The sequence below is a fragment of the Nerophis ophidion genome, linkage group LG02 (genome assembly GCF_033978795.1).
Source record: "Nerophis ophidion isolate RoL-2023_Sa linkage group LG02, RoL_Noph_v1.0, whole genome shotgun sequence".
Classification (NCBI taxonomy): domain Eukaryota; kingdom Metazoa; phylum Chordata; class Actinopteri; order Syngnathiformes; family Syngnathidae; genus Nerophis; species Nerophis ophidion.
Genome location: NC_084612.1, coordinates 50,950,198 through 50,964,738, shown reverse-complemented (window position 1 = coordinate 50,964,738; position 14,541 = coordinate 50,950,198). Strand labels below are relative to the sequence as shown.

The following is a 14,541-nucleotide window of genomic DNA, read 5'->3' as shown; positions in this document are numbered from 1 at the left end:
CTTATATTCAATTTAATAAACTGCAAAGACAAGATAGTTATTGTTTGAACTGAGAAACTTTTTTTTTTTTCTTTTTTTGCAAATAATCATTAATTTAGAATTTAATGGCCGCAACACATTGCAAAAAAGTTGGCACAGGGACATTTTTACCACTGTGTTGCATGGTCTTTCTTTTTAACAACACTCAGTAAACGTTTGGGAACTGAGGAGACCATTTTTTTAAGCTTTACAGGTGGAATTCTTTCAAATTCTTGCTTGATGAATAGCTTAAGTTGGTTTGGCATTGTCTTGCTGAAATAAGCATGACATGTTGCTTGGATTGCAACATATATTGCTCCAAAACCTGTATGTACCTTTCAGCATTAATGGTTTCTTCACATATGTGTAAGTTACCCATGCCTTGGGCACTAATACACCCCCATACCATCACAGATGCTGGCTTTTGAACTTTTTGCCTATAACAGTCCGGATGGTTTTTTTCCTCTTTGGTCCGGGGGACACGACGTCCACAGTTTCCAAAAACAATTTGAAACGTGGACTTGTGAGACCACAGAATTCTTCTCTACTTTGCATCAGTCTGAAGCAAAGGCGGTGGCGTTTTTGGGTGTTTTTGATAAATGGTTTTTGCTTTGCATAGTTGAGTTTTATCTTGCATTAACAGATGTAGCGACAAAGTATAGTTATTGACAGTAGTTTTCTGAAGTGATCCTGAGCCCATATCGTGATATCTTTTACACACTGATGTCGCTTTTTTATGTTACCCATCTGTTCCCAATTAGCATGTTCACCTGTGGCATGTTCCAAATAAGTGTTTGATGAGCATTCCTCAATGATCTCAGTCTTTTTTGCCACTTTTGCCAGCTTTATTTAAACATGTTGCAGGCATCAAATTCCAAAATGAGTTAATATTTGCAAAAAATAACAAACTTTTCCAGTTTGAACGTTAAGTATCTTTTATTTGCAGTCTATTCAATTGAATATAGGTAAAACAGGATTTGAAAATCATTGTTTTCTGTTTTTATTTACCATTTACCCAACGTGCCAACTTCAATGGTTTTGGGTTTTGTAGAAGCTAAGGACAAAAGTAGCGGTTATAGTCAGGCAAATAGTCAGGCAAATAGTCAGCTGTCTTGGTTTCTTTGTTGGGTCTGCTTCTGTCTCTGGCCATGCTCCCTCCTCCCCAGCGGACGATGGCGTGGAACACCGCAGAGGCCACCACAGTGGACATGTTTCTTTTACTTTTTATTCATAGCTGTATGTAGAAGTGTCTGCTTGTATCTGCTGCTTTAATGTCTTTAATGTCCTCTGTGTTCTTTGATGTTTGATGTTTCCCTCTTACGCACATGGAAGAGGGATGTGTACTATGGCTATGAGTTGTTGTTGGTTTTTTTTTTTTTTTTTTTTTTTCCCTTGGCCTCAGTCTGCACCCCCTCTCCAAGGCCCAGGCTAAGACCTATTTTTTTATTTCATTTTAATCTTCTATCCCCCCCCCCCCCCCTTGTTTACCTGTATTTAATCTTTTTTTGTAAGGGGCGCTGGAAGCCGGCAGACCCGTCAGCGATCCTGTTCTGTCTCCCTGTAATGTTTGTCTGATCTTGAATGGGATTGTGCTGAAAATTGTAATTTTCCTGAAGGAACTCTCCTGACGGAATGAATAAAGTACTATCTAATCTAATCTAAATACAGTACATAATTAATGTTTATTTTTGTTAGTTTTAGGGATGAATCACAAGTTAATTTGTTTTTTGGCAGCCCTAATATGTACTATAAAAGCAATTTATTTTGGTCGGATTGCACAATTTCCACTGTAATCCATATAGAATAATGATGCTTTTGTTTCACCATGTTTTTCACTAAATATGGTATGGATTGACTTGATCATTTGATAAACCTTGTATTTATTCGGTAAACATTATATTTTTCATTGCTAAAACAATAATTTCAAACCGTTTTTAAAGTCTCACCAACGCAGCATGTTGGTGTAACCAAAAGGATCTTTAATTCATTAAAACAATCATCCTCACTATTAATGATCTCGTTAGCATAACTGTTAATGTTTAATATATCATGGGGGATTAAAGTGACATTATTCAGCGGATTATCATTGTGTGTGTGTGTGTGTGTGTGTGTGTGTGTGTGTGTGTGTGTGTTAGCTTTTAGCATAGCAACGACACAAGCCAACACTGAGGGACATAATCTCCTAACGAGCTGCGTGTAACGAGACTTTAAGCAGCCACTCGCTTGACAGAGTCACACAGTGGATCTTGTTTTTGATTCGACTGGAGAATTACAAAGCGCTTAAAAGACCGCCACTCGAGCATTCCTGCGTACACTTGACAGAATTCTCACCACGCTCATTGCGAGTGTGTACAATAATGTATGTCATGGGTTCCAGAACACTCATTTGAGACTCAAAGTCTGAAATTGGGCGCCCATAAAGTTGAACAATTAAGAGTGCACAATGAAATTGTGTGTGTGTGTGTGTGTGTGTTTGTGTGTGTGTGTTAGTGTGTGTGTGCCATATGTAGCTGTGAAAAACAATTACAACACTATTTTTTAAAATTTACTTTTTTAAAACACAAATGATCACATGCTCTTTATTGTTTAGTTGAATTTTCTTACATTTTGAGCCAGTGACATACACTTTCTTTAATATTTTTTTCTGTTCTAATTACGTAACTGCATTTTTTAAAGCAGGGGTCCCCAAACCTATGGCCCACGTGCAGGATCCACACATTGACCCGTAGGAAGTCCCAAACTAAATAAAAACTAAAAACTAAGACAACTAGGGATGTATCCTATACTATCCTATAATATGTCTTCTGTATGTATGTATGTATGTATGTATATATATGTATGTATGTATTTATATATATTAATGGGTTGTACTTGTATAGCGCTTTTCTACCTTCAAGGTACTCAAAGCGCTTTGACACTACTTCCACATTTACCCATTCACACACACATTCACACACTGATGGAGGGAGCTGCCATGCAAGGCGCTAACCAGCACCCATCAGGAGCAAGGGTGAAGTGTCTTGCTCAGGACACAACAGACGTGACGAGGTTGGTACTAGGTGGGGATTGAACCAGGGACCCTCGGGTTGCGCACGGAATGGCCGGAATATATATATATATATATATATATATATATATATATATATATATATATATATATATATATATATATATATATATATATATATATATGTGTGTGTGTGTGTGTGTGTGTGTGTGTGTGTGTGTACGTGCGTGTATGTGTGTGTGTGTGTGCATGTGTGTGTGTGTGTGTGTGTGTATGTATTAGGGTTGTCCGGATCCGATATTTGGATCGAATCGGCTGCCGATATTTGCCCAAAAATGCGTATCGGTAAGGCATGGGAAAATGCCGATCCAGATCCAGTTTTAAAAAAAAATTGTCCGTGTTTTCCAACGCACCGATTTAAATAATACATTTCACTCTTCTGCTGCTCCCTATACTTCGTTCCGCATTTTCCAGCACACCTTCAACACATCCACAGACTATGTTCTAACCGTTAAGACGGCCGTGTGAATTAAAAGTAACTTTAAAAATGTCAGCTGTGTGGGATTATTTTACCCTACAAAACAAAAAAATACGAAGAGGTGGAGTGCAAAACATGACACAATAAAGTCAAGCATGGTGGTAAAGTTGTAAGACATTTTAATGACTCGAGAGTGAGGGGCTTTTTAGCACTCATCATTGATGAAGACAGGAGCAGGCTGACACCTGAGCATCTTAAAGTGCTCGTCTTTGTTAGAAAGAATCTCCCCATTATGCTTGGACTTCAATTGTTTGGCCCCCCTGATGGGGGCAAACAATTGAAAGGAGTGTGTCGATAGTTTTCAACCCATATTCAATTGACAAAGACAACATATTTGATGTTCAAACTCCTAAACTTTTTTTTTTGGCAAATAATTAACTTAGAATTTATGGCTGAAACACGTGCAAAAGTAGTTGGGAAAAGGCATGTTCAATACTGTGTTTGCTTGATTGATTGATAGATACTTTTATTAGTAGATTGCACAGTCCAGTACATATTCCGTACAATTGACCACTAAATGGTAACACCCGAATAAGTTTTTCAACTTGTTTAAGTCGGGGTCCACGTTAATCAGTTCATGGTTACATCACCTTTTCTTTTAACAACACTCAATAAACGTTTGGGAACCGAGGATACTATTTGTTGAAGCTTTGATAGTGGAATTATTTCCCATTCTTGTTTTATGTAGAGCTTCAGGCGTTCAACAGCCCGGCTTCATAATGCGCCACACATTTTCGATGGGAGACAGGTCTGGACTGAAGGCGTGCCAGGAAAGTACCTGCACTCGTTTTTTACGAAGCCACGCTGTTGTAACACGTGCTGAATTTGGCTTGGCATTGTCTTGCTGAAAAAAGCAGGGGCGTCCATGAAAAAGACGGGGCTTAGATGGCAGCATATGTTGTTCCAAAACCTGTAGGTACCTTTCAGCATTAATGGTGCCTTCACAGATGTGTAAGTTACCCATGCCTTGGGCACTAATGCACCCCCATACAATCATAGATGCTGGCTTTTGAACTTTGCGTCGATAACAGTCTGGATGGTCTGCTTCCCCTTTGGTCTGGATGACACAATGCCGAATATTTCCGAAAGCAATTTGAAATGTGAACTCATCAGACCACAGAACACTTTTCCACTTTACATCAGTCCATCTTATATGATCTCTGGGCCAGAGAAGCCGGTGGCATTTCTAGATGTTGTTGATAAATGGCTATCACTTTGCATAGTAGAGCTTTAACTTGCCTTTATAAATGTAGCGAAAAACTGTATTTATTGACATTGTGTTCCTGAGCCCATGTGGTGATATCCTTTAGAGAATGATGTTGGTTTTTGATACAGTGCCGTCTGAGGGATCAAAGGTCATGGTAATTCAATGTTGGTTTCCGGCCATGCAGCTTACGTGGAGTGATTTCTCCAGATTCTCTGAACCTTTTGATGATATTTTAGACCGTAGATGTTGAAATCCCTAAATTTCTTACAATTGCACTTTGAGAAAAGTTGTTCTTAAACTGTTTGACTATTTGCTCACGCAGTTGTGGGTTTACCTTGCCCCAATCCTTTCTTGTTAAAAACTGAGCATTTTTGGGAAACTGATTTTGTACTCAATCATGGCACCCTCCTGTCCCCAATTAGCCTGCACACCTGTGGGATGTCCCAAATAAGTGTTTGATGAGCATTCCTCAACTTGATCAGTATTTATTTCCACCTTTCCCAACTTTTTTGTCGCATGTTGCTGGCATCAAATTCTAAAGTTAATAATTTTTGCAAAAAAAAAATGTTTATCAGTTTGAACATCAAATATGTTGTCTTTGTAGCATATTCAACTGAATATAGGTTGAAAATGGTTTGCAAATCATTGTATTCCATTTATATTTACATATAACACAATTTTCCAACTCACGTGGAAACGGGGTTTGTATATATATGTATATATATCATGATTTGTATATATGTATGTATATAAACATAAATATGTGTGTACGTGTATATATATATATATATATATATATATTTATATATTTATATATACATACATATATACTGTATATATATATATATATATATATATAGATACATACTCATTCATTTGTATATATATATATAAGTATACATATATATATATATATATATATATATATATATATATATATATACACTTATATATATGTATATAAAACATATGCTTATATATATATATATATATATATATATATATATATATATATATATGTTTATATATATATATGTTTATATATATACATATGTGTGAGTATTTATATATATTTATATACATATGTATATATATATATGTATATATATATGTATATATATATATATATATATATATATATATATATATATATATATATATATATATATATATATATATATATATATATATATATATATATATATATATATATATATATATATATATGTACTCCACACGTTAGGCCATTCTAAAACCTTAATTATATCCTGATTTACCTGATTTAGCCATTCCTTTACCACTTTTGATGCGTGTTTGGGTTCATTGTCCTGTTGGAACACCCAACTGCGCCCAAGACCCAACTTCCGGGCTGATGATTTTACGTATTCCTGAAGAACGTGAAGGTAATCCTCCTTTTTTATTGTCCCATTTTTGCTCTGTAAAGCACATATATATATATATATATATATATATATATATATATATATATATATATATATATATATATATATATATATATATATGTGTGTGTGTGTGTGTATATATAGTATATATATATATATATATATATAGTATATATTTATAGTATATATATATATATATATATAGTATATATTTATAATATATATATATATGTATATATATATATATATATATATATATATATATATATATATATACAATAGGGCTGCGAATGTTTGGGTGTCCCACGATTCGATTAAAAATCGATTCTTGGGGCCGTGATTCGATTATATATCGACTTTTCCGATTCTTTGCGATTCTCGATTCAAAAACAATATTTTTCCGATTCCAAACGATTCTGTATTCATTCATTACATATAATTCCATCAGGATCCACCCCAGTCTGGTGACATGCTAGCAGAGTAGTAGGGTTTTTTATAAAAGCTTTTATAATTGTAAAGGAAAATGTTTTATCAACTGATTGCAATAATGTACATTTGTTTTAACTATTAAACGAACCAAAAATACGACTTATTTTATCTTTGTGAAAACATTGGACACAGTGTGTTGTCAAGCTTATGAGATGCGATGCAAGTGTAAGCCACTGTGACACTATTGTTCTTTTTCTTTTTTTTTATAAACGTCTAATGATAATGTCAATGAGGGATTTTTAATCACTGCTATGCTGAAACTATAACTAATATTGATACTGTTGATGATAATATACTTTTTTTTTTCACTATTTTTGTTTAGTTTTGTGTCGTGTTTGTGTGTCCTTTCAATTGCTCTGTTAATTGCAGTTCTGAGTGTTGCTGGGTCAGGTTTGGTTTTGGAATTGGATTGCATTGTTATGGTATTGCTGTGTTTTGTTTTGTTGGATTGATAAAACAAAATAAATCAAATAAAAAAAATGAATTGATTTAAAGAAAAAGAGAATCGATTTTGAATCGCAAAACGTGAGAATGGCGATTCATATTCGAATCGATTTTTTCCCACACCTATATATATATATATATATATATATATATATATATATATATATATATATATATATATATATATATATATATATGTACACACATATGTACACACATATTTTACTATTACACACACACAAGTAGATAGCCCAGCCCCCAGCCATTTTTTTAAAACTAATTTTGGCCCCTGAGTCAATTTGGGGACCCTCTGGTTTAAAGCTGAACATTAGCTTCTCTTCAATTCCAAAGTGAACCATCGTTTGTAAATCTAATGATTTTACAACAATTCCATCTAAAGCTAAAAAGATTCTGATAATTGTTTCTGCCATCACTGTAATTCCTCCCTACAGACATATTGTGACCCCTTTCTGATCAACCAAGTGTACCTGAAGCTGATTAAGGCCATTGTCCATCACACGCCATTTTAAAACCCCACTGTCGTGATATTACAACTCAGTTCCCGCCGGGCTCGTTCTTTGCGGGCCAAGTGGATTGGCCGGCTTGGCTCGGCTTCCTGCGCAGGCAGCTGACTGAGGAAATGTGGAATAGGACTGTTGTGACATTAGCCCGGGGGGCCTCAGTTTTATTGGAAGCAATATGTGTGATACACAACACACACACGCATGCACACACACACTAGATGATGGAAAAAGACAAGCCAGGTTGGGACTGAGACAGGAAAATGGATATGGTCCAGACCCTAAAACCAGAATAGTAACAACACGATAAAGAAGTAGTGCTCTCAAAATACTATTTTTTAATCAGATTAATCACACCTTTGAATTTCGATTAATCATAGGTTATTACTCACTTGCATAACTTAAATAGAAAGTCCCAATTTACAAATGTCATCCGGGGACATTTTAATATTTTACTTAAATGCACGTGATTAATTAGCTGAAAACGTGTTATATCTGAAGTCCAGTCAGAAAGTAATATTCACTGTCTGGGATATCGCCAGTTAGAGTCTCCTCACTCATCTTTGCACTAAGGTCTGCACCTGATCACTGACCGTATAACGACCTGAGGCACCTTCCAGGTAACCATCGAGGGTGAGGGTGAAGGAGCGCGTATGCTTGAAATACATTGTGTGATTAATCTGCGTATAAACATGAATGATGCTATACTTTTGGTGATTAATCACATGAGTTAACTTGTCATTTAAAGTATAGGTGGGTGATTAATCAATATTTACAGGATAATTACTGGAACATATGTGTGCATGTTTTATATATTTATTGTGACTATATATATATATATATATATATATATATATATATATATATACATATATATATATATATATATATATACATACATATATATATACATACACATATATATATATATATATATATACATATATATATATATATATATATATATATATATATATATATATATATATATATATACTGTATATATACTGTATATATATATACTGTATATATATATGCAACTATCGATTAATTTGATAATCAATTAATCCGTCGATTATTACTTTGATTAATCGATTAATAATTGGATAAAAGAGACAAACTACATTCTATCCTTTCCAATACTTTATTTAAAAAAAAAAACATACTCACACTATGTCCTTTCGACTTGCCAAATAAAACAAGGCAAGTGTTCCAATTTTTATTTTTATTTTTTATTTTTTATTTTATTTTTTTTAGAAAGTGCACCATTGTCCTGCACAATAGCAATAATTTTGCCTAGGGGAATTTCAATCCTGGCTATTACCTATTTCAACCATTTTGCAATGTTGGATGCTGAATGTCTTTCCTCTAGTGGCATGGTCGTAAGGCCGATTGACTTCATGTTCCATTTGTCTCCAATGTAGTGGCATGTATTGCCAAGGTGGCTACACTTGTCCACACATCAGTAGTGAGAGCAAGTTTGCTCTGGGTGGCTTTTATGTCAGTGTGCACAGCATGGAATGTCCGCTCGTACTTCCTCTCCATCAGTTTGGTAAAATGGTTCCTCGAGGGAAGAGTGTAACCGGGGTTGAGGACGTGAATCATAGGTCTAAAACCTTCATCCTCCACCATTGATAGATGGCCTCATGTCAGTTAGCAACATATTCAGGATAGCATCAGTCAGTGCAGCCGCTTGCCGTGCTTAGGGTTTGGTATCGAGTATCGAGTATCGATTGGAACCGTGACCAACTTTCCGATTCTCCCGTAATCGTTCAAAAGTTTAAATTTCGGTTCCTCGTTTCGATACCCAGTCAGCCGACCGGAAAAATATAAAAAGTCTGTCGACCCGAAATAAGAAGCCGCTGAACACCAACGAAGAAGCGCCCACCGCCGGAAGTGTTAGCATAGCCGAGCCTATGTAGCCGAGCGAGTCAGTCAAGCATGGATAGCGGGCGTCGACGGTCGAAAGTGTGGCTTTATTTTACTAAAAAAAATTAATTATCGGCAAAATGTAACACGTGCAACAGGACTGTTTCGTGCTTAGGAGGGTGCACGTCGAACATGATGAAGCATCTCCGAGTTCATGGAGTACAAATAAATGTGTGTCCCGTCTTCGACAGGAGACATTACTGTATCTGTCCAGAACGCTCACGCACCCTGCCTGAGAAGGCGGATATGGTCATTTTCCTAAACAAGAACTGTCTCTGATTTTATACTGTACCTGTTGCTAATCTGGACTGGGTTTGGGAAGTTGTTTCTTATTGTTTATTTGCTTTTCTGGACCAGGTTAGCCCATCAGTGGGAGCACGGTAACATGTTTAAGTACCTGCAACATCATACACTTGTGTGTGTAAATGTGTTTTCATGAGGTTTCCTGCAGCATCATACACTTATGTGTAAATGTGTTTTCATGAGGTTTTCAAAAATAAAGCTCTCCTGATGAGAGTGTACCCCTGTAAAAATGTATTTATAATTTATAATATTTATATTCAAGTTCATAGAGTTGATATTTATATTCTAGTTGAAAACAGCCCTGTGAGGAATTTATAGTAAAGTTCATAAAAAGTTGATACAATTAAAATTGATGGAGAATGTCAGACTATTTCATTCAGAAAGACTGTAGGTTAGCTAGCTCATTTAAAATATCCTATACTTTTTTTTGACCCTGCCTTTTATATATATATATATATATATTTTTTTTTTTTAAAGAAAGGATCAGAATCGAGAATCGTCAGGAATCGAAATCGAAACAAAGAATCGAAATCGGAATCGTTCGAATTCAAACAATACCCAACCCTAGCTGTGCTGTGCAGACCTTCCTTTGTACCAAGTCGCTAATGCTGGCTTGTTTTTTTCTGAAATGAGAGAAACCATATTATGAACGTACATAGTAGCATCATTTACATGTAACTCAATACATACCCAGTTGATTTTATTAATCATTTCTGACAAATACGACACCACATTAAAAAAACAGCTACATTAAATAAATGAACATTGGAGTTGCAGAATACACCAATAACAACACACAAATGTAACTCATCAGATCAAAACTGGATCAGATATAGTACACGTTTCTCTTCCAAATAGTACACGTTTCTCTTCTGAATCATAGCATGAAATATTCCAACACCTTCATAACGTTTAGTTATATTAAAGCGTAACTCAAGTTTAAATAGATTTATATAGCTTTATTGATCCATTTTGAAACCAACCTGAGATATATCTGCCTGTTACATTTATTTCCAAATTGTTAAACGTGCATTTTCTCCCGCAAAACGGAGTCAAATGTGGAGGAGACACATTATTAGCCCCGTGTTGCAACAAACACATAACGTTAACGTTACTCATAAAAAAGCTGAACTTATGAAGGCCTGTTGCGACTCAAAACACAAAAAATGAAGTCGCCGCACTATCCAAAAAGTTCCTAACACTCTGAAAGTTAACACAACAGTTGCTGCTGCGCTGCCTTAAAAAAAAAAATCCCCTCGTTAACAAAAGATTAAAAACACACAAAGACGGACACAACGGATATATATACTCGGACAATGGACTTAAAAAAGTTACGTACCGTGAGTCCTTCCCTTCATCCATGGCTCCTCTTCAGGTGCTGCCGAAGCAATGTTGTCCTTCTGTGCCAAGCGAGGTCCATGCTGCACGTTTTGCAGGAAATGTCTTCTTTGAAGTCTTTAAAGCAGTCTTCCGACACTTTTGACGACTTAAGTCGTACACTTTTCTCCATTGAAGCAATAACCTCGAGACGTTCCTCCGCTGAACTATCTGTACTGTTTCCCTCCGCCATTTTTCAAATGTTTCCAAACAAAGGATACGGCGTGGTCACGTGAGCTGCAAATGACAAATTATTGGCTGGCTTACTGGATGCAAGATGCAAGATGGCGGCGCCCGGACGGGCTGCGACACTGCGGTGCTCTTGCTAAAGATGGAACATTTGGCGGAAATGCCGGACAGTTCTGCAGACTTCATGGCTGGCTCGCATCGTGGTCACTCCGTGATCACGTACGACCGCCAGACACTTCTGGATGTGGACATATCGGGCCGTTTTGGACTGATAGACGCGGGCGTGCTAAACATGCTAACTAGCATGGGAATACGTCGGCGGCTACATCCAGCGGCCTGTGAAGCAGCGGAGTCTAGTAGCAGCGGGGGCCGTCTACGGAGCAGACGCCAGCGGTGTGATCGGAAACGCGGATGCCGAGCGGGGCTTAAAACAAAGCAGAAGGCTAATCCCCACAGAACACAACTTCCCTCCATTCTGAAGACGGATTTAGATGAAAGATGCGAGACTACTGGTCTGGGTAAGGAGTCAGTTAAATTAGAACAAGTTTTTTCTGCTTTGAGTGTTTCAGAGTTGGACATGTGTTTTACCGAGGTGACTAACTATGATGCGTGCAGTTTATCAAAGCAACAAACAAACAATCGAAAAATCCCCGTTACTGAGGTGGCTAACTATGATGCGTGCAGTTTATCAAAGCAACAAACAAACAATCGGAAAATCCCCGTTACTGAGGTGGCTAACCATGATGCGTGCAGTTTATCAAAGCAACAAACAAACAATCGGAAAATCCCCGTTACTGAGGTGGCTAACCATGATGCGTGCAGTTTATCAAAGCAACAAACAAACAATCGGAAAATCCCCGTTACTGAGGTGGCTAACCATGATGCGTGCAGTTTATCAAAGCAACAATCAATCGGAATATTCCCGTCGTATCAATTCCTAGATATGGTCGTAATTATACTGAACGCACTGGGCATAATAAACACAACATTATTAATATTGCTACTACGGATAATTTGATCAACAATTCCCTAAAACAGCCCACAACCTATAATATAGGTTTTTTAAACATAAGGTCATTGTCTCCCAAAACGTTGTTAGTTAATGATATTATCAGAGACAACAATCTTAACGTCATCGGTCTCAGTGAAACCTGGCTTAAACCAAATTACTTTTTTGCGCTAAATGAGGCATGTCCTCCTAACTTTACACATGCGCATATTGCCCGTCCGCTTAAAAGGGGTGGGGGGGTCGCACTAATATACAACGAAAACTTTAACCTTAGTCCTAACATAAATAATAAATATAAATCGTTTGAGGTGCTTACTATGAGGTCTGTCACACCGCTGCCTCTACACCTGGCTGTTATCTACCGCCCCCCAGGGCCCTATTCGGACTTTATCAATGAATTCTCAGAGTTCGTTGCTGATCTAGTGACACACGCCGATAATATAATCATAATGGGGGACTTTAATATCCATATGAATACCCCATCGGACCCACCGTGCGTAGCGCTCCAGACTATAATTGATAGCTGTGGTCTCACACAAATAATAAATGAACCCACGCATCGCAACGGTAATACGATAGACCTAGTGCTTGTCAGGGGTATCACCGCTTCTAAAGTTACGATACTCCCGTATACTAAAGTATTGTCCGATCATTACCTTATAAAATTCGAGGTTCAGACGCATGTTCGTCAAACTAATAATAATAATAACTGCTATAGCAGCCGCAACATTAATACGGCCACAACGACAACTCTTGCTGACCTACTGCCCTCGGTAATGGCACCATTCCCAAAATATGTGGGCTCTATTGATAACCTCACTAACAACTTTAACGACGCCCTGCGCAAAACCATTGATAACATAGCACCGCTAAAATTAAAAAAGGCTCCAAAAAAGCGCACCCCGTGGTTTACAGAAGAAACTAGAGCTCAGAAATTATTATGCAGAAAGCTGGAACGCAAATGGCGCACGACTAAACTTGAGGTGCACCATCATGCATGGAGTGATGGTTTAATAACTTATAAACGCATGCTTACCTTAGCTAAAGCTAATTATTACTCAAATCTCATCCACCGTAATAAAAACGATCCTAAATTTTTGTTTAGTACGGTAGCATTGCTAACCCAACAAGGGACTCCTTCCAGTAGCTCCACCCACTCAGCTGATGACTTTATGCAATTCTTTAGTCAGAAAATTGAAGTCATTAGAAAGGAGATTAAAGACAATGCGTCCCAGCTACAACGGGGTTCTATTAACACTGATACGATGGTATATACGGCGGATACTGCCCTCCAAAATAGTTTCTCTCGTTTTGAGGAAATAAAATTAGAGGAATTGTTACAACGTGTAAATGGAATAAAACAAACAACATGTTTACTTGACCCGCTTCCTGGGAAACTGATCAAGGAGCTCTTTGTATTATTAGGTCCATCAGTGCTAAATATTATAAACTTATCACTTTCCTCGGGCACTGTTCCCCTAGCATTCAAAAAAGCGGTTATTCATCCTCTTCTTAAAAGACCTAACCTCGATCCTGACCTCATGGTAAACTACCGACCGGTGTCTCACCTTCCCTTTATTTCAAAAATCCTCGAAAAAATTGTTGCGGAGCAGTTAAATGAACACTTAGCGTCTAACAATCTATGTGAAACCTTTCAATCCGGTTTCAGGGCAAATCACTCGACGGAGACAGCCATCGCAAAAATGACTAATGATCTATTGCTAACGATGGATTCTGATGCGTCATCTATGTTGCTGCTCCTCGATCTTAGCGCTGCTTTCGATACTGTCGATCATAATATTTTATTAGAACGTATCAAAACACGAATTGGTATGTCAGACTTAGCCCTGTCTTGGTTTAACTCTTATCTTACTGATAGGATGCAGTGTGTCTCCCATAACAATGTGACCTCGGACTACGTTAAGGTAACGTGTGGAGTTCCCCAGGGTTCGGTCCTTGGCCCTGCACTCTTCAGCATCTACATGCCGCCGCTAGGTGACATCATACGCAAATACGGTGTTAGCTTTCACTGTTATGCTGATGACACCCAACTCTACATGCCCCTAAAGCTGACCAACACGCCGGATTGTAGTCAGCTGGAGGCGTG

The 14,541-nt window shown here is 37.2% G+C and overlaps 1 protein-coding gene across 5 annotated transcripts in view; it reads left to right on the top strand.

Moving 5' to 3' along the window:
* The window catches only part of LOC133542108 (plexin-A2-like), a 372,047-nt gene that overhangs the window by 73,033 nt on the left and 284,473 nt on the right, over nucleotides 1-14,541 (top strand). The window lies entirely within an intron of this gene.